Genomic DNA, 23,104 nt, shown 5'->3' on the forward strand with positions numbered 1-23,104 from the left:
GGGGGGGGGGGGGGGGGGGGTGGAAAGAGAGAGGAGGAAAAAAAAAGACCACATGTTAAAAAAAAAAATTCACCCAGACCCAATTTAAGAGTTCAACTCCTAGTTGGTGCGAGGAAGGTTAAATATGTAGTGTTGGAAAGAAATTAGTTCTAGACAATCCCCCAGGATAGGAATGTTGCCTGGTTTCCAAGGTAACCGTAGTTCAAGTCAGACATGACAGGTCCCTTGCCCGCAGGGCCTCTCGACCTCGCAGAGAAGGTGCCGTCCGCATCGACTCCCGAGGCTGTGCAGTTCGCATCGACTCCCTTGGCCAAAGTGCCTGCTCAGGGCATGTGGCGGATGGTGTGGAAGATCCAGTCCATTTTCGTGGTCCCACCCGCCGTGGTGGGCGTCATTCATCTGCTTGGTGAAGTACTCCAGGGCCTCCTGCTCCATCTTGTCCAGCGCCAAGGTCTTGCGGATGTAGGCGATGTCGTCGAAGGACTGCAGCTCGGGCATGCCCGAGCCCAGCATCATGGAGAACAGATTGATGAAGAGGTTGGCATGCTGGCGGATGGCCAGGTATGCCTTGTAGCACATCTCCTGAAACCTGCCGTGGCAGAGGGGGGGGGCGAGGGAGAGAGAGAGAGAGAGAGAGGAGAGACAGCTGTGAGCCAAACGTTCAGTGCGAGCCAACCGCAAAGCCTCCCTCCCCCCCCGCCCGCCCCCCCCCCCCCCGCCCTTTTCACAACAAAACAAGACCTGCATTTATGTAGTGCCTTTCAAGAGAAGGCACTGGGCAGCGATTGGACAAAATGCGACTGCAAACCAAGGTGAATAAATCTCGGGCGGGAGAGAGGTTGCTTTTGGGGGGGCATCTTAAAGAGAGTGAGACGCGAGGGAGGTGTCAGGAGGGAATTCCACAGCTTAGGGCAGTGACGGGCAACGTAGGCCTGTGAGTGGGCCGCATGAGTGGGCCTCCTTCACCTCAGGGGGCCGCAAGGTTGAAATCGGGGCTCGCCCCGCTCACCGTGACCCCATGAATAAGATTCAATATATCTCCCACACGCCGAATATGTCACACCAGTCGGGGAAAAGAAACGTCATGGATGGAAATCGGCAGACAATCCGGTGAGTGGGCAGCGGTCAACAAAATGTCTCGTGGGGGCCCCACTCCTGAGTATAAGAATTGGCAAGTCATGTTGCAGCCGTATAGAACCTTAGTTAGGCCACACTTGGGAGTATAGTGTTCAATTCTGGTCGCCACACTACCAGAAGGATGTGGAGGCTATAGAGAGGGTGCAGAAGAGATTTACCAGAATGTTGCCTGGTATGGAGGGCATTAGCTATGAGGAGCGGTTGAATAAACTCGGTTTGTTCTCACTGGAACTGGCGGAGGTTGAGGGGCGACCTGATAGAGGTATACAAAATTATGAGGGGGCATAGACAGAGTGGATAGTCAGAGGCTTTTCCCCAGGGTAGAAGGGTCAATTACTAGGGGGGCATAGGTTTAAGGTGCGAGGGGCAAGGTTTAGAGGGAATGTACGAGGCAAGTTTTTTTTACACAGGAGGGTAGTGGGTGCCTGAAACTCACTACCGGAGGAGGGTAGTGGAAGCAGGGACGATAGTGACATTTAAGGGCATCTTGACAAATATATGAATAGGATGGAATAGAGGGATACGGACCCCAGAAGTGTGGAAGATTTTAGTTTAGACGGGCAGCATGGTCGGCACGGGCTTGGAGGGCCGAAGGGCCTGTTCCTGTGCTGTACATTTCTTTGTTCTTTGTTCCCTCGGCTTAGGGCTTTGGCAGATGAGTAAGAGGCCAGAATTAAGAGGAGCGCAGGTGAAATAAAAACCACGGTGAGAATTTGGTCGGACTCACAGCTCGAACTCCTTGGGTTTTGGTGCACTCCTGGGCGCCTTTGCTGATGACGATCAGGAAATCCTGGGTTAGTACGAACGGGACCCGCTCCCGCTTGTACCCAAACTTCTTCTTCTTGTGGTCAAGAAAGTGGCCAAAGTCGATGTGGAACAGCTGGACAATCCGAGAGAGAGAGAGAGAGAGAGAGAGAGAACATGCAGACGCACACATATTAATAATACGAATAATCTTTAGTGTCACAAGTAGGCTTACATTAACACTGCAATGAAGTTACTGTGAAAATCCCCTCGTCGCCACATTTCCGGCGCCTGTTCGGGTACACGGAGGGAGAATTCAGAATGTCCGATTCACCTAACAATCACGTCTTTCGGGACTTGTGGGAGGAAACCGGAGCGCCCGGAGGGAAACCCGCGCAGACACGGGGAGAACGTGCAGACTCCGCACAGGCAGTGACCCAAGCCGGGAATCGAACTTGGGACTCTGGCACCGTGAAGTGCTAACAGTAGATAATACAGGCAGGAACTTAAACCCCCCAATCCTGCTCAGCGTCGACAAGACGAAGGTGACGCAGGTGGACAGAAAGACGGACAAGGTTCTGATTTTTAAACATTCTCTCATGTGGGGTGGGACAGCAATTGTTGCCCATTCTCTCGAGCGGGCATTTGAGTGTCGACCGCTCGGGGCAGGGATTAGAGGAATGGGGGGACCTGTTCATCGATGGGACGTTTGCGAGCCTAGGGGCGCTGGAGGAAAAGTTTGGGCTACCCCTGGGAAACATGCAAGTGAGGGCGTTTGTGAGGCGGCAGGTGAGGGAATTCCCGCTGCTTCCGGCACGTGGGATTCAGGACAGGGTGATTTTGGGTGTATGGGTCGGAGAAGGCAAGGTGTCGGCGATATACCAGGAGCTGAAGGAAGAGGAGGAGGCCTCGGTGGAGGAGTTAAAGGGCTTGTGGGAGGAGCAGCTTGGGGAGGAGATTGAGGAGGGTCTGTGGGCTGATGCCCCGAGTAGGGTTAATTCTTCCTCCTCTTGCGCCAGGCTCAGCCAAATCCAGTTCAAAGTTACTCACAGAGCGCATATGACAGGGGCGAGGTCAGCAGCAGCAGCAGCAGCCCAAGGGCGGGGGATGGAGGGGGGGGGGGGGGGGGGGGGGGGGGGAGTTTTGTAGAAAATTTGTTGAATAACTTGAATAAATATATATATTAAAAAAAAAAAAAGAGTCAACCACATTGCTCTGGGGGGGGGGGGGTCTGGAGTCACGTGTAGGCCAGACCGGGGGTAAGGACGGCAGATTTCCTTCCCAAAATTGTCCTTCGTGTCCAAAAATTGCCCTTAGTGTTGGGTGGGGTTACTGGGTTGCGGGGATAGGGTGGAGGTGTGGACCTTGGGTAGGGGGCTCTTTCCAAGAGCCGGTGCAGACTCGATGGGCCGAATGGCCTCCTTCTGCACTGTAAATTCTATGAAAAGGGGATATTAGTGAACCAGATGAAATTTGAAGGACATCGACAATGGTTTCATGGCTAGGCTACCAATTCCCCGTTTTTACTGAATTCTAATTACACCGTCGCCCCTGGCGGGATTCGAACCCTGGCCCCCAGAGCGTCACCCTGGGTCTCTGGATTACTAGCCCACTGACTAATGAAGTTCAGCTTGAAGCGGTGATACCGTTCACTATCCTGGCTCACCCGGACGCCCTCCCTCTCCACCCGAGCAATTCAGGCTCGGCCGAACGAGGAGCAGGGCGGCTCGATGACCTCAGGTTGGTGGCCGCAGCAACCTCGACGACGACGACGGGAATTCGCCTTCCGGAAAGCCCGGGTGTGGCAGGTGACGACGTGCGTCCCCGCGAAAGCCGGGACGCGCCAAAACGAGTGGGCGCTGGGGAAAGCTGGCGTCAAGAGGAGCAGTTGGTATTGTGGCAACTCGAGTATTTTGGAGACATGAAGCGAAGAGGAGGGGGGGACGTTTGGGGGGAAATAAAAATTAACACAAAAGGCAAAACACGTGGGAAACACGACAGAGACCTGTGGACTGGCCTCGCTAGGGAACAGGTAGTGAGGGCAGCAGAGACTATAAACCAGCAAAGACCCCTTCATAGTCCAGCCACCCCTCGGAACAAGGACGGACAGACAGACGGTGATAGATGTAGGAGTTTCAGATTTATTGTACTTTGCATTTGGCACATTAAGGGTTAAAATCCTGGGTTGGTGTGTGTATGACTGCTGCAGTCACGTTTTTAAAAAGCCTGGTTTAAAAAGGCAGACACTTTGGCTCTCAAGGTGCAATTAAAGCTTCATAAAAGTTTGGGCAAATGGAATCTTGTTCATATGAAGATGATTTCCTGGGGAATAGATAATTAGAGACATTGTGTTGGGTGTAGTAAGGTGATGTAGTTAATGGAAGGAGCCAGGGGTGGAAGCAGTCAGGTGTTGAGTTCCGTTTTGATTTTCAGGTCAGTTATTTGTCCGGGTACAGACCAGCAGCTTTCCTCAAAGCAGATTAGCCAAAAAGACTTTTGCCTGTGAGCGTAACGCCAGTTTCTGCAAAGGCCGGCAGGTTAAACTATAGTTTGGCACGGGCAAGAATCTGCAGCTGGTTCCTGAAGGATCTCTCCTTCTCAAAGTGGTTTATCCACAACATCTCTTTACAGCAAGTATTGCTGGGTGGACTAACTCTATTTAAAATGAATTCTGACCAGAGATGGTTTCTGTTTGAGTGGAGATAAAAGATAGCAGTTAGGAGTTAGCATTACATGTTATTGTTAAGCATTGTTTGACTGGTATTTTCTTATGAGGTTAAATTTAGTAATACTGTGTTAGTATTAAAGTTTGTTTTAATGGACCATATCCCTATTTGTGCGTGGAATCACTCCTGGAACAAGGCTCCTTTCCTCACAATTACAAATTAAATAAAGTATTGGGGTTTCTGCCCGGTATCTTAGCAACTGTTGGGGTCTGGCCCGAGGTCGTGATACAGACAGACGCTTACACTGCCCGACAGCAGAGCGATTACAAGCTGGAGGGCTCCAGGCCCGAGCTCCGGTCTATCACCCCCCCATCATCCCAGCCTCAAGGTTCGCCAATGGCCTGTTGAGAAACGCCACTCAGTCCACCCGAGTCCACTCACCTGACCATCATCCTTCACCATGATGTTGCTGTTGTGTCGGTCTCCAATCCCCAGAATGAACGTGGCCACACAGTATCCAGCACAGGAGGTGGGTGAACAGGTCGATCGCAGCATCGTAACTGGGCAATCAAAATAATTGTGAACGTTGGAATTAACCGCGGGCACTTGCAGCACAGAAACAGACCACAGGCGCGGGCGAACAGAGGAATGAGGAGGGGGCCCTCGAGCCCACTCGCCATTCAATAAGATTCATGGCCGATCGACACCATCCCGACTGGGAAATATATCGGCCGTTCCTTCACTGTCGCTGGGTCAAAATCCTAGAACTCCCCCCCCCCAACAGCACAGTGGGTGTACCTACACCGCAGGGACTGCAGCGGGTTCAAGGCGGCTCACCCACCACCTTCTCAAGGGACAAATAGGGGCGGGCTATAAATGCTGGGCCTACGCAGGAAGGCCTTCTCTGCTGCGTCTACCCAATCAAACCACCCATCATAATAATTCTCACCAAGTTGCTGTCTAGTGGGGAGCTTGCTGTGCGCAAGGTGGCCGCCGCCGTTTCCTACATTATCACAGTGGCCGTGTGCTTCCAACTTATTTCACTGCCTACAGATCACGCACTTGGGACATCCAAAGCCCGTGAAAAGGAAGTGGCGGTCGAAAGATTTACTTGGTTCCCTCTTCTCGGAGTGGCTCTTAAGAAATAGAGTGGTGTTCCTTAAATACCGAGCAGTCCCTACCTTTACGTTCACCCACGTTAAACTGCATTTGCCACATATCCGCCCATGCTATAGACACTTGCTTCGGGGGAAAAGGCTGCAGGCTTTCATTCCAGAGTTGGGATTTTGTCAACGCGCTGTAAAGAGTCTGCTCCTTCCTACTTTGACCAAGTCGCCACTGTCGTCAGGATCAGGCTATTCAGCCACGGGGACCATCACACCCCCAATGCCCGTGGGTTTGCACTTGCCCACGTGGACAGTGATCAGGATAGGGTGGGGCAAGTCTGGGGGGGGGGGGGGGGGGGGGGGGGCGGGGGAATAGGAATGAATTCTACTTCTAAAAGCCCCCCACCACTCGCCCAGGCACCTCAATACTGACTGGGTAACGAAGCAGATTCGCGACTGATCTGAATAGGGTCAAAGCGGACCCAGTCGCAACATGCTCCACTTGTACCTGTAACGGAATTGGTGCCCCTGGCTACACCCCACCCACCCCTTCCGGCGCCTCACTCCGCTATCTCACCCACCGCAGGACTCGGTTCAGGCGCGCAGGGGGAAGGTGTTGAAAACGGGACTTACGCCTCCCCCTTGTTCTTGTCCTTTAGCCACTGGTGCAGGGTGTGGCTGTTGAACTGGAGTGCCCCCTTCAGGCCGCCCTTGCACTGAATCTGCATGATGGTGTGGGAACTCCTGACGGCCTCAATCAACCCCACGCAGTCTCCGATCGACAGGCACCCATAGGGCAACATCCTGGCAACGAAATGAAAATCAGCATCAAAACCTGCACCAATTCAGCCAGAAGACAGCATCAAAGGGCAATGGTTAACGTTACGGGTATTGTTAAGGATAAGAATAAACAAGCAGAGGATATTGATTGATTAAGTATTGCGGCATATATAAAGAGAGACCTTCCTCGACCGGTATCGCGTAGCATATATAAAGAGAGACCTTCCTCGACCGGTATCGCGAGCATATATAAAGAGAGACCTTCCTCGACCGTATCTCGAACATATATAAAGAGAGACTTTCCTCGACCGGTATCTCGAGCATATATAAAGAGAGACTTTCCTCGACCGGTGGGCCCCATTGGGGGGGGGGGGGTTCATTGTCCCTTCCCCGGGAATTATATTTAGTTTAGTTAGTTGGGAGGTTTTGGTTTTGGTTACAGCCCCCCCACCAGGGGCTGTCACCCACACTCATTTGTGCTTCATTTATTGATCATTGTTTAATTTAAAGAGTGCAAGGAGGGAGTGCCCACTGTTACGCCCGAGTCTCCCATAACAAACCGGCGCACCATGGGGGCTCCATCCCCGGTATTACATCTTAGTTAGAGTAGACAAGTTTCCCTTTGTAAATTTTGCTCGTTACGTTGCCCCGTTAAGGATTTTGTTCAATTGGTTAACTTTGATTTTACTGACTTGCGCCCGGCTCAGCTTGATCAATTCAAGGTGGCCCACCGGGCCCACATGACAGTGGCCCGGATGAGCAGATTCTTTGGAGTAGAGGGACAGGTGTGTAAAACGTGTGGGGCGGACCAGCGAGCCATGTCCACATGTTCTGGGGCGTGTCCAAAACTTCGGGGACATTGGCAGGGGTTTGCGGACGTCATGTCCCCGGGGTGCTGGAAACGAGGGTGGCGAGGAGTCCAGGGGGTGGCGATTTTCGGGGTGTCGGACCACCCGGGAATCCAGGAGGAGGAAGAAGAGGCAGACTTTCTGGCCCCGAAGTCGGAGGCCTGGTTAACCGACATGGCGAGACTTCTCAGCCTGGAGAAGATTAAGTTCGCCCTGAGAGGGTCAGTGTTAGGGTTCGCCCGGGGGTGGCAACCGTTCATCGACTTCTTTGCAGAGAATTAATCGTCAGCAGTGGGGGGGGGGGGGGTTAGGGTAGGCGTAGAATAGGGGGTTAAAGAGACGGGTCTTGGAGGGACGGGTGTCATGTTTATTGCTCTTTGTACTCTGTTTTTATACTGTTGTTGCTGGTAATGCCAAAGGAGGATAAAGAGAGAATGTTCTGTGACTAGTGGGCACCCCTGGGGTTCGAGCGCTTCGTCATCAGCCCCAAAGCGACATTTCAATTTAATTATCCGAGTTCTCTTGAAAAGTTCCGCCTCTTGTACTAGTTCCTCTTTTGAAAGGCTGACAATTTGTCCGACTGTTTTATTTGTTGATTAGTTTGTTTTATTTTATTATGCCCGCACATATGGGGTGTACACACGTGTACATTCGCATATACCTGAGGTCCAAACCCTGGTTCTGCCAAATGTTTTCCATGATTCGAATGATCTGTAGTGTCAGCATGTCCTGTCGCAGGTCTGTAACAGAGAGAGAGAGCCAGCCGGTTACTAAAACAGGATCCCCGACAGAACCACCCCCTTTCCCGAACTCCCGCTCGCAATACCCTGGTCCATCCCCGCACGCTGGCCTCCACCAGCAGGGCAAGAGAAAGGATGGCGGCACGGTAGCACAGTGGCTATCACTGTGGCTTCACAGCGCCAGGGCCCCAGGTTCGATTCCCCGCTGGGTCACTGTCTGTGCGGAGTCTGCACGTCCTCCCGTGTCTGCGTGGGTTTCCTCCGGGTGCTCCGGTTTCCTCCCACAGTCCAAAGACGTGCAGGTTAGGGTGGAGGTGGCCGTGCTAAATTGCCCTTAGTGTCCAAAAAGGTTAGGAGGGGTTATTGGGTTACGGGGATAGGGTGGAAGTGAGGGCTTAAGTGGGTCGGTGCAGACCCGATGGCCGAATGGCCTCCTTCTGCACTGTATGTTCTAAAGCAACGGGTAGCTCGTCCCGCGAGGCAGGATCGGCCGGGAGGTTTGAAGCGGGGGGGGTGGGGGGGCCCGCTGATTAAAACAGGAGGGGAGGGCGTGCGAGGCTTACCATCTCCGTTCTTGAAGATGATCTCGTTGTTGCTGAAGAGCAGCTCCCGACATGATGTCCGGGTTCTCCCAGTTCAGCCAGAGGGGCCGCTTAGCCGAGGACATGATCCTGCATTCTTCCAGTCTGCAGGACGAGGAGGCAGACACGTCAGAGCCCGCCTGGGAAATACACCCCATGCGCCCAATCTAAACGCAAATCCTTTACTTGATCACCGCCTCAATTACAGGATGCAGCGACCGACTAACCAGCCCAGTGTCCCCAGCAGTCCCTCTTTGTGCTCTTAACTCAACAATATCAATAAATTAAACGGAAATGGGGGGGGGGGGGCCAAAATCAAACTAGAATTTCCTTCCCGGGGGGAGGGGGATGATGATGCACCTCACCCCCCGCGGAGCCCACTGCGCACGGTACTCTCTCTCTCTCTCTCTATAGTCTATTAAATAAAACCAATAATCAATAAATTAAGAACGATAGGGGTGACGCCCCTGGTGGGCCACTGTAACCTAAAATAAAATGTCAAAAGGAAGCTTAGAAAATTAAATTAAAATGTCATTCGGCAGGGCGGCAGGAGGGGGGGAGGGGGAGGGGGGGGCGGGTGATGATGACGCACCCCTGTCCCCATGGTGCCCAGCTGTCAAGGAAGGCCTGAAGCGTGCCGATGGGCAGTGCGTGCTCCTTGCCCAGGGCATGTGGCCCGGGGTAAAGGCGCGGCAGTGGGATCAGGCAAACCCCTCCAACCCCCGCTGCCGCCGAGACCCTATTAATGGCCAAATCCCCCTCCCCACTCCACCACTGGATGACCAAGGGAGTACGGGGCCGAAGTGAAGCCAGGCATCGAGGAGACGCCCCTTCAAATAGGGGCGACCATCTACATAAAATGTGGAACACGGACCCCCGTTGGCCGCGGAAAACGCCCGCAGCCTGGGAGCCCCCGTGAACCACCTCAGCCCACGGTTGTACGGCACTGCTCCATGCAACGCCCTACCCTTCACGCAAGGTCCCCGATGGAAAAGACGCGGGGCTCGCCACACAGAGAGCCCTCCACTGGGGACCTTCCCCACCGCCAGGCGGTAGAACAGAACGCCAAGGCGTGTCCCTGACAGTGGAGGAAAAGCCTCTCTCCTTACAGGTGCTCAAGGTACTTTACCAAGCAATACCCTCCAGTGGTGTATCCTGAACCACAATAATCAGGGCCGAATGGCCTCCTTGTGCACTGTAGGGATTCTATGCATACAAACTAACACAGCATTAATACAGTGCCTACATGGGACAAGCAGCGTTTACAATACATTTCCAACGTGACGGGGGGGGGGGGGGGGGGGGGGGGGGGGGGGGGGGGGGGGGGGGGGGGCGGAGTTGCAGCGTCATCACTTAAAGCTGTAGGCCTCCCACAGCACCCACCCCCCCAACCATGAATGAAAAATCAGTCCTTGAAGAAAGGCTCACAATCAACGTAGTCCCTTTCGCAGCCACAAGGTGGCCCCAAAGCACTTGTACAGCATTACCGCAGCTGGGGACAGCAGGACATTGCGGGGGACGGGACGGGAGAAAGGCTTTCGGTCCCAACGCCTCCCACTCCTTCCCCGTCCCACCAGATTGGTAATTATCCAGACTCTCGCATCCCACCCAGTCGCCAGATGGGCAGAGCGGTCAGGAATGCACGGTTATTGGCCTGCGCGACGCGCTGCACCTTGGCAAGTCGTGGGGTCCACAATGTTTGAGTTCTCACTGCGAGCTCCCTTGGGTGGTGGGGGGGTACCCGGCACCCCGCCCAGCTGCCGGGTGGGGGGGGGGGGGGGGGGGGGGGGGGGGGCACGACCCCGCCCCCCTCAAAGTCAGCCAGCTCCGCCAGGGAGCAAGACGGCCACTGTCGTCGGCCAGTGCCGAGCTCTCCGCTCCGCCGGTGTCAAGGAGAACCGGCGCTGGGCTCCGCTTCCCCCACGGACAGTGGGGGCCGGGTCTCGCGCCCCACCTCCGCCCGCCGCCCAGGGGCACCTCCCCCGTGCAACAAAGCACAGTGCGGGAGGACGAGAGGGGGACGTCCAGGGGGAACCGTGAGCAATTGTCACCTCGGGTTTTAGTGTCCGGTGGATTGTTGGAACGTTGCAAGGGGCGGCTGAGGGAGGGATGGAGGTCTGCCGTTTGCGGGTCCTGGGAATGAGTACGTTTGGGGGGTCAGGGGGGAAAGAGTGCGGTCGACACTCTGCATCTCGCACAGCGCCGTCTACTGGACCACTGGGTGCTTCGCCGCCAATGGAACATTCGAGTGCGCTCGCTGCTGTAGGAGCCGTGACAGCCACGTGGGGCACAGCAAGGTGGGGGAATTCTAGAGAGTGTAAGAATAGAGGGAGAGAGGGAGAGAGAGAGGAGGGAGAGAGAGAGAGAGACCTGGGGGGGGGGCTCTCACATCCAGATGCATGTACATAAAAGTCATGAACACGGCCCAGTCCATCACACGAACCTGCCTCCCATCCATTGACTCCATCTACACCTCCCGCTGCCTGGGGAAAGCGGGCAGCATAATCAAAGATCCCCTCCCACCCCGGCTTACTCACTCTTCCAACTTCTTCCATCGGGCAGGAGATACAGAAGTCTGAGAACACGCACGAACAGACTCAAAAACAGCTTCTTCCCCACTGTCACCAGACTCCTAAATTACCCTCTTATGGACTGACCTCATTAACACTACACCCTGTATTGCTTCATCCGATGCCGGGTGTTTATGTAGTTACATTGTATATGTTGTGTTGCCCTATTATGTATTTTCTTTTATTCCCTTTTCTTCCCATGTATTTAATGATCTGTTGAGCTGCTCGCAGAAAAATACTTTTCACTGTACCTCGGTACACGTGACAATAAACCAATCCAATCCAATGAAGGCATTGAGAGAGAATGGATAACCCGGGTTCTTGGACGTATACGGACATCGAGTGCAAAGACAGACACGTTATACTGAACCTTTAGAAAGGTTCACACAACGGAGCAGTCCTGGTCACACCAGGGAGGATACGAGGGTCCCTTGGGAAGGGGGGAGGAGGGGCAGGAGACTTGAAATGAAATGAAAATCGCTTATTTTCACAAGTAGGCTTCAAATGAAGTTACTGTGAAGCGCCACTAGTCGCCACATTCCGGCGGCCTGTTCGGGGAGGCTGGTACGGGAATTGAACCGTGCTGCTGGCCCGCCTTGGTCTGCTTTAAAAGCCAGCGATTGAGCCCAGTGTGCTAAACCAGCCACTACCAGGATGGTTCCCAGGGTGGAGGGCTTTTGCTGCAGAGTGATGTGCAGGTCAGGGTTGATGGTTCCCAGGTGGAGGCTTTTGCTGCAGGTGATGTGCAGGTCAGGGTTGATTGGCCGTGCTACATTGCCCCCGGGTGTCCAAAGGTTACCGGGGTGTGCGGCGGGGGAGCCTGGGGGGGTGCTCTTTCGGAGGGTTGGTCCAGACTCGACGGGCTGAATGCCCTGTAGGGATTCAAGCGACTCTACAGAGGTTAGGCTGGAGAAGGCTGGCTGTTCCCCGAGCCGTGGGGGGGGGGGGCAGAGAGAGAGAGGCAGGAGGGAGGGCAGAGAGGCAGAGAGGCAGAGAGGCAGAGAGGCAGAGAGGCAGAGAGGCAGAGAGGCAGAGAGGCAGAGAGGCAGAGAGGCAGAGGAGGGCAGAGAGGCAGAGAGGCAGAGAGGCAGAGAGGAGAGAGGCAGAGAGGGAGAGAGGGCAGACAGGGAGAGAGGCAGACAGGGAGAGAGGCAGACAGGGAGAGAGGCAGACAGGGAGAGAGGCAGACAGGGGAGAGAGGCAGACAGGGAGAGAGGCAGACAGGGAGAGAGGCAGACAGGGAGAGAGGCAGACAGGAGAGAGGCAGACAGGGAGAGAGGCAGGACAGGGAGAGAGGCAGACAGGGAGAGAGGCAGACAGGGGAGAGAGGCAGACAGGGAGAGAGCAGACAGGGAGAGAGGCAGACAGGGAGAGAGGCAGACAGGGAGAGAGGCAGGACAGGGAGAGAGGCAGACAGGGAGAGAGGCAGACAGGGAGAGAGGCAGACAGGGAGAGAGGCAGACAGGGAGAGAGGCAGACAGGGAGAGAGGCAGACAGGGAGAGAGGCAGACAGGGAGAGAGGCAGGACAGGGAGAGAGGCAGACAGGGAGAGAGGCAGACAGGGAGAGAGGCAGACAGGGAGAGAGGACAGACAGGGAGAGAGGCAGACAGGGAGAGAGCGTCAGACAGGGAGAGAGGCAGAACAGGGAGAGAGGCAGACAGGGAGAGAGGCAGACAGGGAGAGAGGCAGACAGGGAGAGAGGCAGACAGGGAGAGAGGCAGACAGGAGAGAGGCAGACAGGGAGAGAGGCAGACAGGGAGAGAAGCAGACAGGGAGAGAAGCAGACAGAGAGAGAGGCAGACAGGGAGAGAGGCAGAGAGAGAGAGGCAGAGAGAGAACTGCTAGAGGTGCACAAGATCCCGATAGGTTTACATAAAGCGGACAAGGAAAAGTTGTCACTTTTGGGGATCCCAGATTTCGTTTTGGGCAGCGGGTGGGGAGGGAGAGAGAGAGAGAGAGAGAGAGAGAGAGAGAGAGAGAGAATGTTTGTCCACCAGTGACAATGAGCTGGAACCCGCTGCCTGTGTAGCAGAGACAATGTGATTTCAAAAGGAAGTTGTGTGGCCGTTCAGAGGGGGAACGGGCTGGCCGGTGACGGAGATCAGAGCGAGCGTGCGCGGGGTGGGACTGAGAGGAATTGCTCTACAGTCAACAGCATGGACTCGACGGGCAGCATGGCCTTCCTGTGTGCTGGATACTAATCAATGCAAATGAGCGGGCTCGCGTTTACTCCCCGCGCTCCCAGAGCGGGCTCGCGTTTACTCCCGCGCTCCAGAGCGGGCTCGCATTTACTCCCGCGCTCCAGAGCGGGCTCGCATTTATCTCCCGCGCTCCAGAGCGGGCTCGCGTTTACCCGCGCTCCAGAGAAGGGCTCGGCGATTACACCCGCGCTCCAGAGAAGGGCTCGCGTTTACACCCACGATTACACCCGCGCTCCAGAGAAGGGCTCGCGTTTACACCCGCGATTACACCCGCGCTCCAGAGAAGGGCTCGCGTTTACACCCACGCTCCAGAGAAGGGCTCGCGTTTACACCCACGCTCCAGAGAAGGGCTCGCGTTTACGCCCGCGCTCGAGAGAAGGGCTCGCGTTCACGCCCGCGCTCGAGAGAAGGGCTCGCGTTCACGCCCCGCGCTCGAGAGAAGGGCTCGCGTTCACCGGCCCCGCCGCTCCGAGAGAAGGGCTCGCGTTTACACCCGCGCTCCAGAGAAGTGCTCGCGTTTACACCCGCACTCCAGAGAAGGGCTCGTGTTTACACCCGCGCTCCAGAGAAGGGCTCGCGTTTACACCCGCGCTCCAGAGAAGGGCTCGCGTTTACACCCGCGCTCCAGAGAAGGGCTCGCGCTACACCCGCGCTCCAGAGAAGGGCTCGCGGTTTACACCCGCGCTCCAGAGAAGGGCTCGCGTTTACACCCGCGATTACACCCGCGCTCCAGAGAAGGGCTCGCGTTTACACCCACGCTCCAGAGAAGGGCTCGCGTTTACACCCACGCTCCAGAGAAGGGCTCGCGTTTACGCCCGCGCTCGAGAGAAGGGGCTCGCGTTCAACGCCCGCGCTCGAGAGAAGGGCTCGCGTTCCGACGCCCGCGCTCGAGAGAAGGGCTCGCGTTCACGCCCCGCGCTCAGAGAAGGGCTCGGCGGTTTACACCCGCCGCTCCCAGAGAAGGGCTCGCGTTTACACCCGCGCTCCAGAGAAGGGCTCGCGTTACACCCGCGCTCCAGAGAAGGGCTCGGCGTTTACACCGCGCTCCAGAGAAGGGCTCGCGTTTACTCCCGCGCTCCAGAGCGGGCCAGCGAGAGGCCCCTGTGGTTACCTCAAGGTGCCCAGCTGGTTGCACAGGGTTGAGGGGGGCAGATAAACCCCTGCAGAGCCTCCATGTAATCCGGCCGGCTCATCTGCTCCACCAAGAACTTCATCTGCATCTAGGGAGAGAGGAGGGATTCCACCCGAGCTTTTAGCGTTATTTTCAAACTATTAACAAAACACAGAACCATCGTCCATAAACCACAGCCCTGAAACAAAAGCCCTTCAAATGTCCCAAACCTGCCTACCTGCCGATTATTAAACCTAAACACACCCACAATGCAGTAAAAACAAAGCCAACATCCCTCGCCTCCCGCCTCGAAAATTAACCCCCTCCTCCGCACCCCAAATGGCAAATCTTATATGCTCCAAATGAATGGATTCCGCCAAATCCCCCCCCCCGCCCCCCCCCCCCCCCCCCACTCCCTCCCACCCCACCAACCCTGTAGCACAGTGGTTAGCACAATTGCTTCACAGCTCCAGGGTCCCAGGTTCGATTCCCGGCTTGGGTCACCTGTCTGTGCGGAGTCTGCACGTCCTCCCCGTGTCTGCGAGGGTTTCCTCCGGGTGCTCCGGTTTCCTCCCACAGTCCAAAGATGTGCGGGTTAGGTGGATTGGCCGCGATAAATTGCCCTTAGTGTTGGTTGAGTGGGGTTACTGGGATAGGGTGGAGGTGTGGGTTTGGTAGGGGGCTCTTTCCAAGAGCCGGTGCAGACTCGATGGGCCGAATGGCCTCCTTCTGCACTGTAAATTCTAGGATTCTAACAAGATCCGCCCCGGGCCATCAGGCCAACCACGTCAGCTTGACAAAGTGTCACCTGGACTCGAAAACGTCAGCTCTTTTCTCTCCCGACAGATGCTGCAGACCTGCTGAGATTTTCCCAGCATTTTCTCTTTCGCCGCTCCCCGCTCCCCCCCGCCCCCAGAATCTCCCCGAATAGAACCCCTCCAGCTTCGGGCAGGACCAGAGCACATGGTGCGATTGGCCGTCGCCCCTCGAGCAGCGCCCGTCTCTGTCCTCTCGGGGATTTACCCGACACCCTTTTGCAAATCGCCAATGAATCTATCTCCACATCTTAGCGCGTTCCAAATCGCTCGACGCTTTGAAAAAAGAAAAGCTTTGATCCCTTCAATCAGCACAAACCTGTGGCCCTCTGGCCGATTTCAATCTCCGCACGGCGAACGATCGCTGCTTTCCCCTCACGCGGTTAGAGCCTCTCACCCCTGGAGGGTAAATCCCCCTGCGCCCCGGCCCAGACGTCGAGGCCTTCGACACCCTCCCTGAAGTATGCAGCACAGCCCTTCCCGCTTACCTTCTGGGTCTCGTCCTCTCTTCTCCTGCTTCAGGATGTCCGTCAGGTTGATGAGCTTCTCATGGCCTCCACCTGCCGAATCAGGTGCTTCAGGTACATGCCGCAGGCTCGGCAGAACGACTCCAGCAGCAGGCCGAACCTCTGGCTCACAGTCTTGTTGTGCATCTCGGACCTGCAGAGGCCCAGGTCGGTGTGTTAAAGAGAATCGCTTTGGCTCAATAAACGCCAGGCCGTGCAGGGGGGGGGGGGGGGGGGGGGGCTCTCATCGCGCAGTGCACCCCACCAATTCAACACCCTCCCTGCCAACCTCTCTACACCACCCCTTCCCTCCCTCCAGACCACTCTCCCCCACCCCTCCTCCTGAACCCGTCCCCTCAACTCGCCACCATCCCTCCTGAGACCTCTCCCCATCGCTCCTCTCCCCCACCACTCCTCCCGACATTCCCCCCCCTCCCCTCCCGACCTCTCTTCCCCCCCCCTCCCTTCCCACACCACTCCTCCCAACCTCTCTCCCCTCCCCACCACTCCTCCCAACCTCTCTCTCCCCTCCCCCACCACTCCTCCCAACCTCTCTCTCCCCTCCCCACCACTCCTCCCAACCTCTCTCTCCCCTCCCCCACCACTCCTCCCGACCTCTCTCGCCCCCCCTCCCAACCTACCCCCCAACCCACTCCTCCCAACCTCTCTCCCTTCCCCACCACTCCCGACCTCTTTCCCCCCCCCACTCCTCCCAACCTACCCCCCAACCCACTCCTCCCGACCTCTTTCCCTTCCCCACCACTCCCGACCTCTTTTCCCCCCCCCCCACTCCTCCCAACCTCTCGCCACTCCTCCCAACCTACCCCCCAACCCACTCCTCCCGACCTCCCTCTCCCTTCCCCACCACTCCTCCCGACCTCTTCCCCCCCCGCCACTCCTCCCGACCTCTCTCGCCCCCCATGCCACTCCTCCCAATCTACCCCCCCAACCCACTCCTCACGACCCTCTTTCCCCCCCCCCCCGCCACTCCTCCCGGCCTCTTCCCCCCCCCCCCACCACTCCTCCCGACTTCTCCCCCCTCACCACTCCTCCCGACCTCTCCCCCCTCCTCCCGACCTCTCCCCCACCCCCCAAACCACTCCTCCCGACCTCTTTCCCCCCCCCCAACTACTCCTCCCGACCTCTCTCTCCCTTCCCCACCACTCCTCCTGACCTCTCTTCACCCCCTCCACCCACTCCTCCTGACCTCTCTTCACCCCCCCCACCCACTCTTCCTGACCTCTTCCCCCCCCCACCCACTCCTCCCAATTAGACGTTTTAGCTGCTGTGATATGAAGAGTCTAAAGTTCTGTTCCTTTTTCACAAACACACATTTATTTCCTTCCAACAGCCTCTGCACAAAACTCTCACTATACATCACCTGACAGAGGCCACCTGAAGCCCCTTTACATATCAGTGTCAATTAATGGATACTTAACATAAATGAGACAACTAAATGCAATGTCTCTTAACCCATTACTTAACAGTCTCCCCTTCCTTGGAGAAAAAAAAAAAAATTAGGTGAAAACAAAATTTCAAGAAACTCAAAAACACACATTATTTCCCCCCTTTTCTTTTTGTTTGGACGAGAAAGAAAAAAAGTCACAGAAACAACGCCCCTTCATCAACAATATCCAAAGGTTTCTGTGAACTCACCCCTCTTTTCGTAAAACAGTATGACAGTTGATAGCTCCTGTCGACCCATTTAATTTTTGTTATTTCCCCTCTGTCCCAACATCTGCTTCAAACTTGCGATGTCTATCCGTAACCTCTTTCCATTGACACTTTTTGTAGAGTGCACATTTTCCACAGGGATTTATTGTCAATGTGACAGGCAGTAGGTATATTACCCAAATCCCCTAATCCCAAAATTTCTGTCAATATCATACTTATATAAAAGGCCATATCCACCGCCTCTACAAGGCTTAACGTCTCAGCAGACAAAGTGCTTTCTCCTTATTTTCTTTGTTTCCCACACAAGCGGGCAACATTTACCATTGTTCCCCAAAAGGAAAATTATAAAACCTGCGCTTGAAACCCCATCACATAAATTTGCATAGGACGCATCACTATAAACGATGAGTTTCAAGTGCCTCTGGTCACCTAAAACCGGGAACTTCAAAACACACTCCTGCATTTTTAGTTTGGCCAATGCTTTATTTGCTTTTATTATGTCTTCCACTTTGGGATCATTCATTTTTGTACTCAACTCTAAGACATCAAAACTCACGTCCGGTCTACTCTGTCTACCTAACCAGTTCAGTTGCCCAATTAAACTTCGCAGTTGCTCTTTTTCTATCTTTGAAACCATTGCGTCTTTTTGTGAAACTCGGGCCACGACGAATTGCTATTGGGCTGATGCTTTCCGAATAAGATTGCTGACGTAAAGTTGCCCCTAACTTAGTCTGTTCAATTTCCAGTCCAATATATTTAAATGCACCGGAAGCCTGCCTTCCAACCCAGAATTCTTTCCTCAAACCAGAGATTACAATAGCTTCAAACTAGTCCCACCCCACAAAAAATCATCGACATGCATCATAAAAATGCCAGAAAGATTTCCTTTATAGTGCCAGTAAAACATTGCAGGGTCTGCTTTCAACTGGCAACAGCCTAACTTTAACAAAAATGACCTTACCGAAAAATACCAGACTCTAGATGCATCATTTAATCCATATACACATTTGTTCAACTTCCAGAGTACCCCTTCTGTGTTAGCTGCTTCTTTAGGAGGACGGAGAAAAATGTCTCTCTGGAGCTGATGCCCCTGCAAAAAGACAGCTTTTATATCTATAGATTTGCATTCCAATAGAGCCAAGAAGATCTTTAAAATAACCTTTCCTGCTGTAGGTGAATCTACCCTTAAATCCTGATCTTCTAAGTTTTCTTCAAATCCCCTTGCCACAAGTCTGGCCTTTGCCTTATAAGTTCCATCCGGAAGAACCTTTTCCGTGCAAAGCCATCTGTGGGATAGAGCTCTTTGTCCCCTATCCGGTATTTCCGTGTATACCCCAAATTCACTCCACCTATGCAATTCTTGCTGTTTAGCTTCTTTGATAACTTTTTCATCTAATTTATTTGAAGCCACCAAAATCTCACGTGCATGTGGGCTTCTACTCCTATTAGTATTCGTAGTCTTACTCATGTTCCGAGATCTTGATAAACTACGTCCCCTCTCCCACCTGGTATCTCGTTCTGTACTGCTATGCTTGATCTTTCCCTTCTGCTGTGGTGTGTCCTTTCAATAGTTCTCGACCTTTTCCTGTGGACCTGTTTACTATCCGATGTACTATTGGAACTGGCATTGCGTTTCTGTGCCCTCCATTTTTGAACTTTGTTTTCCCAATCCATTGTCTTGACTCCTTCCCCTGAATGCTGTACATTCAACCAATGTTTATACTTTCCAGTGGCCTTCCCTGCTCTACTAATAACAGTTGCATCCTTCCATTGACTCGACCATTCAGGCAATTATGTCACTTTTGTACCAACTTTTGGCAGTTGCCCTTTCGGAAAAATGGCCCTGTTCTAATTCATCAGAAGTGTTGTGTTCCTTCACAGAAACCCTGTCGAAATCAGTTAATTGGTCCTCATAGTTCTGTAACACGTGTACCAGATGACTCTGGTTCCTCATCATGTCTGTCTGCTCTGTCTAAATTTGAAAATTTGTAATCTGTACCCATTATCCTTGATGAATGTACCCTAACAGTTGATCACCATGTTGCAAATAATTGTTTTGTCATCTATGCCCTATGATCTTCCCCTGGGCCTTTCCATTCATTAGAATGGTCTCTCTTATAGTATACCATGCCTCCTTGCTGAAAAACGGCATCTGATGGCCGTACGTTATGTCTTAAAGCTCTGCGAATTCTTTTCAGACACTTCTGCTTCCAAAAAAGCTTTTCTACTGCTACGTAATGCATTTAAATGTTCAGCAAAACCAGAGCTAATTGTAGTCCCCTCCCAAGCTGGAGGCTGGTCATCCAAAATGGACGGAATTTTAGGATTTATACCAAACACTATTTGATAAGGACTATAGCCCCCAACCATCTGCAATGAATAGAGGCGTGGACTATTTTCTAAACGGTGACAAAATTCATAATGCTGAAGTGCAAAGGGACTTGGGAGTCCTAGTCCAGGATTCTCTAAAGGTAAACTTGCAGGTTGAGTCCGTAATTAAGAAAACAAATGCAATGTTGTCATTTATCTCAAGAGGCTTGGAATATAAAAGCAGGGATGTACTTCTGAAGCTTTATAAAGCATTAGTTAGGCTCCATTTAGAATACTGTGAGCAATTTTGGGCCCCCACACCTCAGGAAGGACATACTGGCACTGGAGCGGGTCCAGCGGAGATTCACACGGATGATCCCAGGAATGGTAGGCCTAACATACGATGAACGTCTGAGGATCCTGGGATTATATTCATTGGAGTTTAGGAGGTTGAGGGGAGATCTAATAGAAACTTACAAGATAATGAATGGCTTAGATAGGGTGGACGTAGGGAAGTTGTTTCCATTAGCAGGGGAGACTAGGACCCCGGGGGCACAGCCCTTAGAATAAAAGGGATTCGCTTTAGAACAGAGATGAGGAGAAATTTCTTCAGCCAGAGAGTGGTGGGTCTGTGGAATTCATTGCCACAGAGGGCGGTGGAGGCCGGGACGTTGAGTGTCTTTAAGACAGAAGTTGATAAGTTCTTGATTTCTCGAGGAATTAAGGGCTATGGAGAGAGAGCGGGTAAATGGAGTTGAAATCAGCCATGATTGAATGGTGGAGTGGACTCGATGGGCCGAATGGCCTTACTTCCGCTCCTATGTCTTATGGTCTTATGAATTCTTTGCATGTACTGCCCATGCTAAAGCTGAATTTAGCCTGCAGTTTGGTCGATCTGCCAAAATTTTCCGAAGCACGTCATCGATGACAGCATGATTTCTTTCACAGACACCATTACTAAATGGGCTTTCTGCAGCCGTATTCATAACTCTGATATTCATGTTTTCAAACATATCCCTAAACTCATCATTAGCAAATTCTCCCCCATTGCCCGTAAGGAATTTTGCCGATGGACCCATTCCTGTCCCTATCCATTTTCCCACGATTTGATCCAGAATTACTCTCTTTTCTTTACTTCGTACAATCGTTGATTGACTAAATCTGGTTAGCCTAAATCTACAAAATGCAAAATAAATATAGTATTTGCTTTATCCCAGATCTTAAGGTCCATGGCCACAATGTCGTTAAAATCCCTGGCCAAAGGTAGGGTTACTATCAGTCGTGCTGATGTCCTTCTGTACTTCCTACAATATCACAGTGGTCACTAACCTGCTCTATCAGTTTAGTACAGTCGTCACCCCTTACCCCTGCATCCTTTAATAAATTTTTCAGCCTCCGAGGAGACGGATGTGCAAATTGCCGATGCAGTTTTAATACCACAAGCTTTTTATCAGCTAAAGTTCCATTTTCAATTGCCATTAACACACCCTTAACCACTCTACTTGAAATATTATTTGTCAGTAATGGAATACAATAGTGTCCCGACTGTGTAAAATTGTAAGTCCACCGTCTTTCCAAAAACTGTTGCCTTATCCTGTTCTATATCCAGTTTCATGTGTGCTTTCTTTCATCGACGGTCTGCTCAGAAGCAAAGGTATCTCACTTGATACAACATCCGTGCTAATGAAATGATTCACTCCGGCAATATTGCAAGGGATCACCACTCTTTTCAGCGACTTCAGAGTATTATCATCCCCAAACCTGAAACTTGTGGAACTTTCAAATTCCTTAACCTTGTTACGATTTTCAGCATTCAAAGAGTCCAGTTAACATTTTAACCAGTCAATTCCACACACAGTAGATGTGCAGCACTGTCCAATACAGCACAGTTGAAGGATTCTGCAACCAACACCCTCATTACCGGCATAAAACTGCTAGTCAATAGGACAATGCCTTCTTTCTGGTCACTGTCTTTTTCCTCTTCTGACTCTTCCGTTTCACGTGTCGCTTCAAACACTCTATCATAACGAGTTGGACAGTCGAAAGCATAATGGTCTTGAGAGTCACATCGAAAACATCGATTTATCATGCCCCGTGCATTTCTGGGGTTCATCTTCCTATTGTAGGTTCTAATTGGATTTCTGTCTTCATAATTTCCTTGTCTCGGTCTCCTTCTATAGTCTTGAGCCCTGTTCGTAACCATACACTACTAACAGGATGGCAAAATTGTATCTTCTATATTCTGCCTTATTGCAGGTTGACCTATTTGGGTCATCAGAGCCATCGGAATCGAATGTTTCCCCAGAAACTTTTGTAAAGCTTTTGTCATCTGTTCGAATAAGGTATCCTTATCAGTAAACTGAACTCCTGTCAAAACCAGGAGCCTATCCATGTTGCTCACTCGAGCACAGTCAAGTAATTTAAAGGCCAACACAGACTGTGGAAATTCCAGGTTGTGTTTCTGCAGCCTTTTATATAGTCTGCCAAATTCCATTATATAGTCTTCCATGGAGATATCCTCCATTTTCCGGAACTTATCAAAATCCGACCATGTTTCATACGCACTTAACAAGTCATCTTTCTTGTAAATCTTATCCATATAATGTAATAAAGTCTCCAGACCTTCTTCTGAGTCTAACTCTTCCAATTCCAGCTCAGAAAGCACTTTGTTTCGGATTTTACTGCCATATGGCAGAGAAAGAGCCAATGCCATACCTTGTTTTCTCTCTCCCAAAGCAGTTACTGTAGTCCACATAACTACTGCACTTCTCCACTGGTCGTACGATTCCCTTTCAGAAAATAAGGGAGGATAGTCATATCCACCCATCTTTATCCTCGGTTCAGCCATATATCCCCCCCCTTTTTTTTTTTTTCTTTTCTCACTCACTCCTTGGTTTGATCTGGAAAAGTTGTATCTTTCAACCCTTCACATTTACACAGCAATCATCCTCTGCTACCAATTGTTAGACGTTTTAGTTGCTGTGATTTGAAGAGTCTAAAGTTCTGTTCCTTTTTCACAAACACACATTTATTTCATTCCAACAGCCTTTGCACAAAACTCTAACTATACATCACCTGACAGAGGCCACCTGAAGCCCCTTTGCATATCAGTGTCAATTAATGGATACTTAACATAAATTAGACAACGAATTGCAGTGTCTCTTAACCCATTACTCAACACTCCTGACCTCTTCCCCCCCCCCCACTCCTCCCGACCTTTCTTCTCCCCCCCCCCCCCACCCACTCCTCCCAACCTCTCTTCTTCCCCACCCACTCCTCCCGACCGTTTTAAGAAAAATACATCTCAATCATGT

The 23,104-nt window shown here is 52.5% G+C and overlaps 1 pseudogene; it reads right to left on the minus strand.

Moving 5' to 3' along the window:
* The window catches only part of LOC140404589 (phosphatidylinositol 4,5-bisphosphate 3-kinase catalytic subunit alpha isoform-like), a 36,749-nt pseudogene continuing 13,645 nt past the window's right edge, over positions 1 to 23,104 (minus strand).

This window comes from Scyliorhinus torazame, chromosome 31, assembly GCF_047496885.1.
Source record: "Scyliorhinus torazame isolate Kashiwa2021f chromosome 31, sScyTor2.1, whole genome shotgun sequence".
Lineage (NCBI taxonomy): Eukaryota > Metazoa > Chordata > Chondrichthyes > Carcharhiniformes > Scyliorhinidae > Scyliorhinus > Scyliorhinus torazame.